This window comes from Notamacropus eugenii, chromosome 3, assembly GCF_028372415.1.
Source record: "Notamacropus eugenii isolate mMacEug1 chromosome 3, mMacEug1.pri_v2, whole genome shotgun sequence".
In the NCBI taxonomy this organism is placed as follows: Eukaryota; Metazoa; Chordata; class Mammalia; order Diprotodontia; family Macropodidae; genus Notamacropus; species Notamacropus eugenii.
Genome location: NC_092874.1, coordinates 175,433,163 through 175,447,869, shown reverse-complemented (window position 1 = coordinate 175,447,869; position 14,707 = coordinate 175,433,163). Strand labels below are relative to the sequence as shown.

Genomic DNA, 14,707 nt, shown 5'->3' with positions numbered 1-14,707 from the left:
TACTGGCTGTGTGACCCTGGACAAGTCACTTAGCCTATATTTGCCTTAATCCTCCGGAGTATCTTTGCCAACCCCATGGACAGTAGGCTCCTTGGAGTTACAAAGAGTTAGATAGGACTGAATAATAACAACAAAATTTATTCAATGCCTACTAGGTTCCAGGGGCTTTATCGCTACTATCTTATTTGTTCCTTACAACAACCTTGGGAAGCAGGTGATATTATTATGACCTTCATTTTATAGTTGAGGAAACTGAGGAAAACAGCATGAGTGATTTGTTCATGATCACATAGCTAGTAAGTGTTTGAGGCTGGATTTGAATTCAGGTCTTTTTGACTCTAGGCCCAACTCTCTATCTACTTGCATCATCTAAACTTTTGTGTCTCACCAAAAATAAAGGAAAAACTTTCACATACTTGGTATTTGTGTGAATTGCTTAAAAACCAGGCTATAAGTTGATTAAGCTGATACAAGTACTTTCCCTGAAGTGTGATATGTATATGGACCATTTATATCCTTGAAATCTGACCTGGTTAATTCATACACCATGGGGGCCAATCTGGAATTCCTTCAGGGTTTGAACAGCCAGTGCTTGATCTGGTTCAGTAAATTGTAGTTTCATTTGTGTTGATAGCCAGATGAAATCAACCATATGTGATACAATTGCCTACTTGGTTACTGATCTGAAAATTGTTGATTTGCTTGTGCTGAATACATATGGACGTGGACCACTTAGCACAGTGTTAAGAGTGTACTAGGGTCATAAGAGTGGGTACACAGAAAGGATGCTGCCTTTTGAGTTCCCATACACAAATCAGAGTATTAAAATTGATTTTTATGACACATTTGTCAAGGAATGCCATGTAGCAGTTTTCAAATATTACTTTCAGATTGCAATCTCAACCACAATGATCTAAAAACAAAATTGGAGACAGCTAGTGACTGGAGTGCTAGGTTGGGAGATAGGAATTCCTGCATTCAAATCTGGTCTCAGACATTTACTAGTTATATGACCTAGACAAATCCCCTGGACAAAACCCTGTGTGCTTCAATTCCTTCATCAATAAATGGGATTACAATAGCACTTACCTTCCAGAATTGATGTGAGGAGGAAATGACACAATGCTGATAAAGTGCTTTGCAAACCTGAAGTCACCATATAAATGCTAGTTATTTTCATCATCACCATCATCCTCGTAGTCAATGGGTGCCATTGATTTGGGGAATGGCTAAGTATATTGTGATCTATTAACATGATGGGGTATTGTTATGCTCTGAACAATGAGGGATATAAGGAACACAGGAAAACTAGGTGGATTTATGTGAAGTGATGTGAAACGAAGTAGACAGAGCCAAGAGAGCAACACACATAATGATTGCAATAAAGTAAAAGAAAATAATACTAAAAGATACCAGGAATTCTGATCAAGGTAATGAGGAGTCTTGGCTCCAGAAAACTGACCTCTCCTATTGGTAGAGAGGTGGTGCACTACAGGTGTGGAGTGAGGCCTGCCCTGTCAGATATGCCCATTTGTTTTACTGAATTTCTTTGGAACAAGAGGGGAGCTTTTCTCTGGGATAGTTATTGGGAAGTAATGTTGATGTAAAAAAATTAAAAACATCAATAAACATTTAAATTAAAAAAATATACTTGAATTGTGTGAATAAGTAGGTTTGTGTATGTGTAGCCGAAAATATTCTGAAAGCTCATGGCTATTTTAAAAGATTTATGTATTCACAATAATTTTTTTTTGTTTGTTTCTGACAATCCCTTTTTTTTCCCTCAAAGAAAGAAAGACATGACTCCTGGCAGTTTTAGCATATTCATTTATGAGGTTTTGTTTCAGAAAGAATTGTCTAAGAAATTTCTGCTCTAGTCCAAGGCTGTCCTTTGGACTTATGGGTCTTCTCTCCAGTATTAATTCCATGATCAGGAGCAAGCTTTGACTTTTAGTGGACTGCTGTTCCATATTCATTGCAATCATATTCCCCAGTATTAATTCTCTGATGGGAGGAATTTTTTTTCTTTTGGCTTATGGCTTTTGTCTAATTTTTGCAGCTGGACTTGCCATTAGTTTCCATTACTTTCTGTATGATGTTATATTTTTCCTTTTACAACATGAAGTAGGCAGCAACCATACAGAAAATTAAGACAAGCACCTCATCAGTTTCCATTATCTGAATATTTCAGGCCAGTGGGCTCTGCTTTTGTTTTGCTATGACCTACAGAATTTCACATCTAGAAGTGATCTCAGCAGGAACAAGAATCTCTCTACTCCAAGCCTGGCCAGTGCTCATCCAGTTTCTATTTGAAGACCTTCAGTGAGTTAGAACCCCTATTTCCCAAGCAGCTCATTCCATTCATGATCAGCACTGATGACATAGAGGTTTTCCCTTATATCAAGCTGAAATCTGTCTCCCTGATCCTAATTCTAACTTTTAGTTTTAATTCGAATCTCCAGGGCCAAGAAGAACAAGTCTTCTTTTTGATTCACATGTTTGAATTCAGTTGTTTTGTCTCCTTGGAGTCTGTTCTTATATAAGCTAGATGTGCCCAATTTCTTCATCTGATCCTCTTATGTCATGATTTCAAGACTCTTCCCCATCCTGGTTGGCTTCTACTGTCCCATCTCCAGTTTATTCATGTCCTTTCTAAATTGTGGCACCCAGAACTGAACTGGGAGCTATATGACTAGCGACTAGGTTGCAACTGGAGTTCTTTCGAACTCTGAGATTGAGAGATCCTATAATTCAATACAAAGACAGAAAACCCACACAGCTCTCTAGTTGCGGTCTGGCCAGTGCAGCACACAGAAAGACTTCCTTAGTCTTTGTATGCTATAGGTTTCTTATTGTAGCCTAAAATTATATTCACTTTTCTGGCTGCCATATTATACTGTTGACTCATATTGAAAGTCCCCAGATTTTTCAGACTAATTGCTGACTAGCTACACTGCCACCCCCACCCTCCAACACCATCTTGTACTTGTGAGACTGATTTATTTATTTCTTTTTAGCAGTATAAGACTTTACATTTGTCCCCATTAAATTTAATCACATGAGATTTGCCCCAGCTTCTAACTTGTCAGGAAATTTTTGAATCTTAAGTATCGGCCATTGTTCTTAGCTTTATGTCTGTCATTTGCAAACATGATAAATATGCTATGTATAATTCTTTGAGAAGGTAAATAAATGTGTTTTAAAATTTATTTCTTATTACATCAAAATTTCAAAAGATTCTTCATTTCATGGATGTGGATAATCCTTCTACCTGTGCAAATCAGGACCCTTCCATACCTTAGTAGATGGTTTCAGGAATTATGGTGGCCAAATCAATATAAACTTTTGATGATGAACCTAGGAATATAGTTGGTGAAGTTTTAGATCATCTATCCTGCTAGTCATGGGGTCATCTTAGGGAACACTGGTGAATTGTAACTGTTGAAACTTTAAGGATATCCAATTTTGATGTGGTCTTATGGGCATGGAATTAGTATGACTGACTTTCTCTTTTTTCTTTAAATTTAATTTATTTGTTTTCCCTTTATAACAATCACTTTCATAAATCTTAAAATCTTCTCCTCCTCCCTCTCTTCACCCTCCCCGAGATGGCATACCATCATATATGGGTTCTACACATACACTCTTATTAAACACATTTTCACATTAGTTATATTGCATAGACGATGAACTTTCTCTTATTGGCAAGTGAACAAGTAATATTTTGACTTTATAAAGGTGTAGAGAATTGTATCCTCATCCAAAATGATATGCCTGCTAAGTAGTTATCAGCTTATCTGGAACAGATACTGTACAGATTGAATTTAAATATTTCCACCCAACAGAGTTTATCATCAAAGATAGTCAATGTTGACTTAGACATGAAAGCATGTATATAGTAGGGCAAATGTAGGCAAGTGCATCTAACACAAATACATTAGGAAATAATTTATATTATGTAGAAGCAAATAAGTAAGTGCATGTTGTGTAATGGTGAACAAGGGAAAGAAATATAGAAGTTGTGTGATTAAATAAGGTGTGGCCAAGGGAAATGCATTACTTCTCTGCTAATGAGTCAAGGAAGGCTTCCTGGATAAGGTGGGATTTTAGTGCCTACTTTCACATAAATCCATTTCTCATTATTATTTGTTTTAAAGTGGTGATTAGTTCTGAGCAGTGGGTCAAGTGTGACATAGACTAAGGCCTCTGGGATGTAACAGTGTAGCTTAGAAAGCCACATAGAGGGGTGGAGTCATCATTTCCCTCTGCTGTGGTCAGGGAAATTGAATTCACTTTTGTTGCAAAGAGCAAAAGAGATGCCATATGCAAAATGTTTTTCAAGCCTTAATGTCCTATCTACATATCATTTATTTTTATTATTTAAAAACATGTTGAGAGCTTCACCTGGGTGGATTTATGCATGGTGCAGTAGAATGGGCATAGGACTGGAAGATGGCAGATATGATGAGCTCTTGTCATTACTTTGTCATTTCCTAGTTGTGTAGGGATTACACTTCCCCTCTCAGGACCTTAGTTTTCCCAGAAGGTTTCTATCCCAGAAGATTCTATCCAAGATCTCTATCAGCTCTGATAGTCTATGACTAGCATCTTGACTTCAGATTGCCTGGATTGAGCAAACTTGCTGCTGTTTTTGTTTGTTTGTTGGTTTGTGCTCTGCCCTTTTCCCCTTGAAATAATACAGATTTTTCTTCATTACCTTGTTCTGATCAGACTATCAGAATTATCAGACTATCAGAAGTGCAAAGTGTGGGAAGAAAAATATCTTGTTTTTGTGTCTCTCCCATTACCTTAATCCCATCTCTTGGCTCTCTCCCTGGTTTTTGCATTCACTTTGTGTTGGCCGGTTATTTTTGTGATCTATGCCCATTCAGGTTTTGTGTTGTAGGCTGGTAATAACACTCCACTGTGAATTTACACGGCGTTTATCTCAGAAGAGATCAAAGCATCTTACAGACACTATCTTGCTATTTCTTCAGACTTTTCTGTGGGGTAAATAGAGAACAGCTATTATTATCCTTATTTTTACAGATGAGGAAATGGATACACAAAGCTATTAAGTGATTGGCTCAGTTTCACACAGCAGCTAAGTGATATATCGAGAAGTAAAAACATTTCACTCAGTTCAGTGTTTTAACCATTGAGGCATTTGGAGTATCTTGCTAAGGATGCAATCACAAATGAGATTTTTTTCTAAAAAACATTTTTTTCACTTGTCTTTTTCCACTAGACAGTACTCACTTTTTTTTAAAAAAGTAAAAGATTTGACTCATTGCCTCAGGTGAGCGTTTGTTTTCCAGTTAAGTTGCTTATAGCATGGACTTGGACATAAATATCTCTAAGACTTGAATAGGTTGCACTGAAAAATAGAAAATATGTTCATGACATTGGTCAAAGACTTTGCATGTGTTATGATAGAGGGAGGGCTGGTGACCCATTTTGATTCAGATGATGTCAGAAAAGAATGATCTTTGAACAACATGAGATTCACTTTGGAGACAGGAGGATGGACAAGCTCCGTCTCTTGGCATCCCTTGTAGCTTTATAGTTCTTTGATTAGTAGTCATTCTTCTGGCAAAAATTTTTGAGATAGAGACCTTATACCTAAAATATGTTGTGGAAACCTACCTGCTTAATATTTCCTTTGGGGAGGAATTTCCACTCATTGGATTATTGATTTTCTGCAAAGTTATACTATTTTTGAGAAATTTAGTACCTGTTTTGCTAAAGAGACTTTTAAAATGATGTTTAAAGCTTAAGGAATTTTATTTTGAAATGGTTTATTAAACATTTTGGAACTCCCTTGTGCAAGTATGGTGAGGCCTAGGTACGTGCAGTATAAGGTGTGGTCCACACATGGGTGCCAAGTGAGACTTGAGTTTTTTTGGTTCTTTTGGGACTTGGGCAATCGTGATTTGGATTGTTTCCAGGACTGCTCTCTAAATAATTTTGCAGTCTCTGTTTCATTGGGCTGTATGGATCTGGCTAGGCATATTCAGGGCTATTTCTCTCCTTTTATGTCTAGAGCATATGATAATGCATTCTCAAAAACCATTTACAAGAGAGAGCCCAGCATTTTTCACTGCTTTAGTGGAAAGGAGGTGAATTTCCTTGTCTTCAAATGAGCCTATGGATGTAGGCCTTCTTTTTTGTGGGTTTAAGTCAGCTTATTATCTCAAATCATAGGTAAGTTGCAATTTTCTTTCCCTTATATCTCATTCTCTAGGTCTGGGACTATAATGGAGTAAAGGAAAAGGATGAAATAATAGAGAGCAGTGCCCAGGAAAGGAATAGCATGTGTGAAACTCAGAAATGGGCTCCATTTCTGAATGAAAGCCTGGCTTATGAAAGCAACTTTCATATGATTTTAACTCTTTAACTCTTCTTCCTCCCCAATTCTTGTAGTCAGATGGTATGGGGAATCTAGGCGGTGCAGTGGATAGAGCACTAGTACAGGAGTCAGGAGGACCTGAGTTCAAATCTCACCTCAGACACTTGACACTCACTAGCTGTGTGACCTTGGGCAAGTCATTTAACCCCAATTGCCTCATCCTGGGTCATCTCCAGTCATCCTGATGAATATCTGGTTACTGGATTCAGATGGCTGTGGAGGAGTAGTAAGACTGGTGATCTGCACAACCCTCCCTTACTCAAAACAAAGTCAAGTGCAAGTCATGTCATTATTTCTCTGATGGCATGGTCTTCTTTGGCAACGAAGGACGAACACACACATACACACATACACACACACACACACACACACAGAGTCAGGTGGTCAATAGAGTACTGAACCTGGAATCAGGAAGTTGTTGATGTTGTTCATCAGTGTTTAACTCTCTGTGACCCCAATTGGGATTTTCTTGGCAAGGATAGAGTGGTTTGCCATTTCCTTCTCTAGCTTGTTTTGCAGATGAGGAAACTGAGGCAAACAGGGTTAAATAACTTGTCTAGTTACACAGCTTAGTAAGTGTCTGATGTCAGATTTGAATTCAGGCAGATGGAGTCTTCCTGACTTCAGGCCCAGCACTCTATCCACTGTACCACCTAGCTGCCCGGAGTCAAGAAGATCTGAGTTCAAATTTGACCCCAGATACTTACTAGTTGTGCAATTCTAGGCAAGACCCTTAACCACTATCTGCTTTAGTTTCCTTAAATGTAATCTGGGGCTCATACTAGCATCTACCTCCTGGAGCTGTTGTGAAGATCAACTGAGATAGTATTTATAAAGCACTCTCATAGTACTTTGCACATAGCATGGCAGGTACTTAATAAATACTTTTTTTGTTGTACTTTCTTCTTGATCTGAAGGAGAATTCACTGTTCTGAGTAATTTCTGTTGGGTTATTCTTATTATCCTTGACCTCAGAGTTCTCCATGTTCCTGAATTTCCAGTCTCTGGTGTCAGAAAATCTGGCCATATATTGTTGCTCGCTTTCTGAGGCATGTTGCTGAAATAATACATGAGCTACATTTCTTGTCTTCTTGTCATGACCCCCACAGGAAACCAGACTCATGACCAATGAATACTTAGAAGAGTCCAGCGCTAGCCACCTGCCATTTTGAATTGCTGTTCTGTGATCAGTGCTCTAGTACCTCACCATAGCTATTGTCTAAATGATGACAAATAAATGCTTTATTCAGTTCCTTCAGTTGAAAAAAATCAGTCAATTCAAGGCTAAAAATCAGTTGAACCAGTGGTTTCATATAGATAAAATAATTGTTTGATCAACTGAACTGTTCCCTTTAGAACTAGTTCTTTCAATACCATAGAGATTCAAGCTGAATACCTTCATGTGGCACCAAAAAAGATGATATTGGCGAATGGTCTGAATAAAAGATGAGGAAGTTTGGACTATAAATCTAACTCAACCACTAGAGTGGCCTTAGGCAAATTTTGCAACTTTTTCCTGTGTCCGTTGTTTCCCGAAATAAAAAGGAAAATAAATGATTGGGATAAGAGAGATCATTCTGAGAACTTATGGCATGGAATGAGTATAATACATGCTGGTCATGTGGGAATATGGCAAAATACTCTGAAATTTTAAGTGCCATGAAGGTGAATGTCCTAGTCTTTTTTGCCTTTTTTTCTTTGCTTTATGATTCATTCCTCTTCTTTCACTCTCTCTTCCTACCCGTGCCACTCCCCAGCGTAATAATCACCTGCATCTGGGTCATGGAAATTATCATTAAAATTGCGAAGTATTAAAATATGCATTTTATGTAAAAAGTGACCTATCTAATAGAGTTTTATTGTGCGATTAGGAAGCAAAACGTCAATCATCATTTGAAGGCAGAATGACTGGCAGAAGGAGTGGAGGACTAGGACTCAGCAAACTGGCTGCCTTCCCACCTTCTTTCTACATACTACTTGTGCATCCATGGGCGAGCCAGCCTCTTTGCCTCTCCAAGCATCCATCTTCCCCTCTGTAACATGATGTACAATTGAATTTTATAGCAAGAGCATTGTTTAAGCTAGGGAGGATGTTATTCCCAAACTTTTCAAGGTTTTAAGGATGTCCTTCCACTTGGGGTGTTACGGGGCATACTGGAAGCAGCTTTTACTGGCTCTTAAGAGCCTATGGTTAAAGTTTCAGTGTGATGGCTTATATCTTGGGAACTGGCAACCACGATAAATCAAGGCTTGATTTATTATTTTGTTGATTGTCTAAGCTTAAGAAAGAGACGGGGGAAATGTTAATGATACCAACTAAATTTAAAGGTTTTTGTGTATACACTTTTTCCTTCCCTCAGAGAGCTGGTTATTAAATATTTACCAGGGTTTGATACCTTGGGTATCAACCTCTTTGGATCTGACTTCCTTAATTTTCCTAACCTCCTTCTCTTTCCTTTCTCTTTCCTGTTTCTTCCCCAACTTTCTCTTCTCTACTCAATCATTTATTCTTTTTCTTTCTCTTTCCCACAGGGTGATTGGCAAAGGGGATGTGGTTAGGGTTGATGAGGTGAGAAACATTCCAGTTCCTTTTTTTCTTTTTACTTCAAACTCTAAGCAGACGTGAAACATAACCAGACCGTCCTCATGCAAACCACGAATGGAAACTCCAGTAACCTCAATCTAGAAACACTCTGGGAGTATTAAGGCCAAATACACTTTCACAGTGGCTTAAGAGTTCCAAGAAACACTGACCATGACTTTCAGCTAAATCCATTACGAATTCATCTACCCAGTAGTTCAATCAGTGTGAAAAGAATTTATTGGTCTCCGTTGGCCATATCACCTGGTTTGAAACTGTTATGGGTTGGAGTGGTCTTTGGGTCCCTGGTGCTACTGAATATGTAGATTTAACCTTAGTTATGAGTTAGATCAATTGAGTTCCTGAAGTACAGAATCTTAGAGTATTGATGCCTCACCACTATAAAATTTTTTTCTCAATTTTCCCATTGGAGCACAATTATGTTTTGACATCAATGTCCAGAGAAGATTATCTGTCCATTAGATAGTTATTGTGCCTTGTAAAGCATCTTAGATTGCCCAGTTTACAAATTTACTATTATTGGTGTCATTATCATCATCAGATCCAATTCTTTTATTTGTCAAAGGACAAATGAGATTAGAAATACAGTTATTCCTTTCACATCTTGACTTTTCCCATCTCAGCTTCTGGGTCATCATAAGAAATTAAGTGGGAATTTTTTGGGAGTTTTGCAGAAGCCACAGGTTACACTGAAAGTCTAGCAGATGAGACAGAGCTTATGACCAAATACTTAACCCAAATTTTACAATAAGGCATTATAAATACTCCATAAAGGAAAAAGAAAAAAAATTAGATTTTTCTGGTACAAAGGGAGAGCCAAAAATTTTTGCTTGGATTTTCCAGATCTCAGGGGCACCATGCCTCTAACCCCTATGATGTGGAAGGGATAACTGTACAGAGTTATTATGTAGGAACATGTATGTACTGTGACAGGACAAGCATAGTGAATCCATTTACCTCATGTAATTGATTAGATGTTTTTTTACATTTACTGTATTTTTCAATTAACAAAATATTTTTTCTTCCCTTCCACCTCCCTTGTCCTACTGGGGAAAAAAGCAAAACACATTCCCACACTGGTCATATCCAAAAACCGTCTGCTTCATTCTGTACCTTGAGTCCATCTGTCAGGAGGTGGAAAACATACTTCATCATGGATCCTCCTCTGAAATCATGACTGATCAGAGTTCTTAGGTCTTTCAGAGTTGTTGCTACATTGTTGCCATAGAAATCGCTTCTCTTGTTCTGTTCACTTTATTCCTAATTGTTTTGTATGAATCTTCCCAGATTCTTTTGACACCATCCCTTTTGTCACCTCTTACAGTATAATGGTATTCATTCTATTCATGTACAACATTCCGTGCAGCTAATTATTTATTTAATTAATTAATAGAAGCCTTCTTCATTTTCCTTTCTTTGCCACCACAGAAAAAAAAAAAGAGAGGCTGTGACTACTTTTGTACACATACCCCATGTAATCTCACACAAGTTAATTTAGACACATTTTCAGTCCAGGTAGAATGACACCCATGGCTATCATTTGTTTATGATCCAAAAATTATAAATTAGACTTCCCTGAAAAAAAGTCACAACTGTGAACACTAAGAAATGGTTCCTTTAGGGTTTGTTGTTGAATAACTTTTTGATTTGGGGAGTAAAAATTTGTAAAACTAACATTGGGACAAAAGGATTGTTTAAAAACTAGAAACATTTCATGTATAAGGTTGCCTTTTTATTGTACTTCAGGCTTATTCCACCTGAAAACCATATAAATTAGGTTACATATCTCACCTGTAAATGATTAAAGTCATCTCTTCCTGGTCTAAAATTCTAATATAATCCCTACCTATTCTAAATTTCTGTGATTCTATACAGTGAATTCTATGAATTTAACTTGGATTTATTTTTTCATATGTCCTTCAATAAGCTGCACAGCCCTACTCTCTGTTCCTCACAAACAACACTCCATATCCCTCTTCTGCATCTTTTCACTGGTTGCCCCCTAGGCCTGGAATGATTTCTTGCGTCTCCTTGGTCTTCCACTTTCCCTGGCTTCCTTCAAGCTTCAGTCAGATCCTACCTTTACTTGAGGCCTCTGTTCCACTCTGTCCCCTTGCTAGGGCTTGCCTTCCATTAATGCTGTGTATCAACTTGTTTGTACATAGTTCACATATTGTCTGCTCCATGTGAATGGGGGCTTCTTGACAGCACAGACCACTCTTTTGACTTTTTTGGTGCTTAGTACAGTGCATTTACTGACTGGTAAGTGGCATAAAGAATAGAGAGCCAGTCTCAGAATGAGAAAAACCTGGGTTCAAGTCCCATCTCTGACATTACTAGTTTTGAGATCAGTAGGTAAATTGCTTGTCATTTCAGTGCCTGAGGCAACTTTAAAAAACAATGAGTTGTAGGGGACAGATATGTATTGGTGGAGGGAATTTCCTCACTGGAATTTCTCTGTACCAATGAAGTCACAGCTCTGATTAAAAATAAAAATGTCTTTCTGTGAAGAAAGGCCATAGAAAAAAAATTAAGAAGTACATATTTACTAAAGAAAATTAAATGGGAACATGGGGTTTGAAATGTGAAGGAAATCAACAGGTTACTAGGCTACTGGGGTTTGTCAAAGTGCCAAGAAACATTTAAAGAGGGGAAGTGACCAAGGAACTCTAGAGGGAAAATTACATGAAAATAGAATGAAACACTCAAGTCCCAGATGCTCTTACTGGGGTAAAAGAGAGAACATGTATTCACAAACTATGGGCAATGATACAAAAAAATCAGCAGAACCCAAAAGTGGAATATCAAAGAAAATGGATTTGACTTCTTTTGCATGGCTAGATATACAGTGATCCTCAGATGTTGACTACTGACAGTGTATGATGGTTACAGAAAATGAAATGGATCTTCTCAAAGAAAATGGATTTGACTTCTTTTGCATGGCTAGATATACAGTGATCCTCAGATGTTGACTATTGACACTGTATGATGGTTACAGAAAATGAAATGGATCTTCAGAGACCTGAGATAACTTCTGGAGATGTTTGTCCTTCATTTTTGGAGAGGACCAGTGACCTCAAGGGGAGATGTCTTGAATTGTGCATGAATTGGATTTAAGTGAGGCAGAGTTGCACAAAGTTGTCAGCCTCACTCTCTCTTCCAGAATCATTGGAAGTCCAGTGTCAGGACAAAAGTCAAAAGAATTGGTGATGGCCCAGGATGCAGTCTTTGATGCCTGACCAAGCTCTAAGTGCTCCACAGTGACTGCTTCAGCCACCTTCATGGTTGTTGGAACAAATTGTTTTCATCTATCCATTCTGCTGGGGGACACCTTCACATGCTTTTGGTAGACAGACACCTCGTAACTCATCGATGGATTTGATGCCCGTCACTGATCCTCAGCCTGGTTTGGTTCAGCCACCAAGGTAGCCAAAGGAACTCCTGAATGAAGAGTCTTCCTTTACCAATGTTGGCACCTTCTCCACAACTTTCAATTTTAGAGAGTCAGTTGCCTGGAGCACTAAAAAGTTAAATAACTTCATAGGATCATAGACAGTGTTAGAAAGGACCTTAGAAGCCATCATGTCTGGGCTCCCCTCATTTTACAGATGAGGGAACGGGAGGCACAGAGAGGCTGTGATTCTCCCAGGGTCACACAGTCAATATATATCAACAGTGAAACTTGAACCCCAGACTTTCTGGCTCTGAAACCAGCTGACTCTCCATATATTTCAGCTCTAAAGTGTTCTAAAAATGCTAGTTATCATAATAAAAGCCACATTTGAAGAATATTTCAGTTTTCAAATCACTTTCACTTATGTTATTTCACTTGACGCTTAAAACAGTAGATATGGATTGTCTTGTATTCCCCACTTCATAAATAGAGGGAAAGTGAAGTTCAGTGAGATTAAATTATTTTTCTAAGGTTGTATCACTAGTAATTGACAGAGCCAGGCCTGTAACTTAGGCTGTCTTACTTTCAGGTTACTGATTTTCCACTAAGCGGTAATGCATCATCATCAATAAATACCTTATTAGGGTTATATACCTTACGGTTACGTACCTTGTGGTTATATAATGATGATGATGATGATGATGATGATGATAATGATGATAATACCTAACATTTACATGGAGTCTACTTTGTATCAGGCACTGTGCTAAGCACTTTATAAGTATTATTTTATTTTATCCTCATGACAGCCCCTGGAATTAGATACTATTATTATCCCCATTTTTACAGTTGAGGAAACTGAGGCAAAGAGAGGTTGAATGACTTGCTGCTAGCTAGTGTCTGAGGACAGATTTTAACTGGGGTCTTCCTGATTCTGGGTCCAGTGCTCTAGAAGCCTCCATTCTAGGTCAGATTGAAATGACATGGCTATTTGGGGGGAGGGGGAAGAAATGGATGAATAAATAGGATGAAAAAAGCAATTATTAAGCACTTATTATGTGCAAAGCACTGTCCTAAGTCCTAGGGATACAAGTAGAAAAGTAAGATGAGGAGTTATAGATAGCAAGTTTTCAGGTCGACTTTTGGGGTGATTGATAATCAATTAAAATAGTAGACCCTTGCTATGGGATCTATGTTTTAGGCCTCATTATAAACTAAAAATATTATTTAATATCAATCCAAGTCAATTAATTATATTAAGTGCCTACCATTGCTGTTTAACGCTTCACTGATCATTTTTGAATGGATTCCAAGATTGATTAAAAATAACTCACATTTAAACACTACTTTAGAGCTGGCGAAACTCTTTCTTCATCAACAATTCTGTAAGGCAGGCAGTGCAAATATTATTTGTTATCAGCCCCATTTTAAAGAGGGAAATACTGAGGTTTAGGGAGGTTAGATGAGTTGCTTAGCTGATAGATCCAAGACCACCGAGCCCACTTCACTGTAGTGTAAGATCAAGTATTGAATCATACCTTCTTTCAAAAAATATCAGTTCAAACCATCCCAGTAGAGTAAAACAGTGTGATAACCCTAACCATGTGCTCTGTCCCCACAAAGTTTTTACTAAAGGAACAGAACATTGCAACCTCTTTCTGAAGGAGCCTTCCTCATGCTTGCAAAGCACTAAGCTGTCTTTTCCCTTGCTGTCAGACTATGCAATCAGTCAACGCAGCTTCCTGTTTGAGAGTTAATTATTTCTTTTTATGCCTACGTTTAAGATGCTTACAGTTGTGATTCATTTGCCATAATTAGACATAATACTTGGACTATATCTATGTCTATTATACAGCTGTTTTCCCTTGAAGGACTGTCATTCTCCTCTTCTTCCTTCTCTCCCTTTGTTTGCCAGAATATGCAGGCCACAAATATACCATCACAAATGCTAATAACTTAAATAAGGTCTCAAATTTCCAATAATTTGTCATCCTAGTTATCCCAGAGTGTTCAGGCTGAATGTGTTTTCCCCACACTTGAAATACTTGCTAGTCTTTGAATATGTTTAACTTTTATGGTTGGAGCAAGATGTATTTTTTTCCAAGGGAAAAGGACTCATGTACAAAAATATTTATAGCAGCTCTTTATGTGGTGGCAAAGACCTGGAAATTGAGGGAACACCCATTAATTGGGTAATGGCTAAACAAGTTATGGTAAATGAATGTAATGGAATACTATTGTTCTATTAGAAACGATGAGCAGGCAGATTTCAGAAAAACTTGGAAAAACTTACATGAACTGA

General features: G+C 37.9%; 1 long non-coding RNA gene across 2 annotated transcripts; it reads right to left on the bottom strand.

Moving 5' to 3' along the window:
• Positions 1-3,193: 3,193 nt before the first annotated feature.
• Positions 3,194-10,190, bottom strand: LOC140531309 (uncharacterized). Of its 2 annotated transcripts, XR_011976319.1 has the most exons (3): positions 10,125-10,190; positions 4,809-5,003; positions 3,194-3,357 (listed from the first exon to the last, which is right to left on the bottom strand). It is a non-coding gene; the product is annotated as an uncharacterized lncRNA (long non-coding RNA). The 2 variants fall into 2 exon arrangements; XR_011976318.1 differs by lacking the exon at positions 3,194-3,357 and having other exon boundaries at positions 4,332-5,003.
• Positions 10,191-14,707: the final 4,517 nt, after the last annotated feature.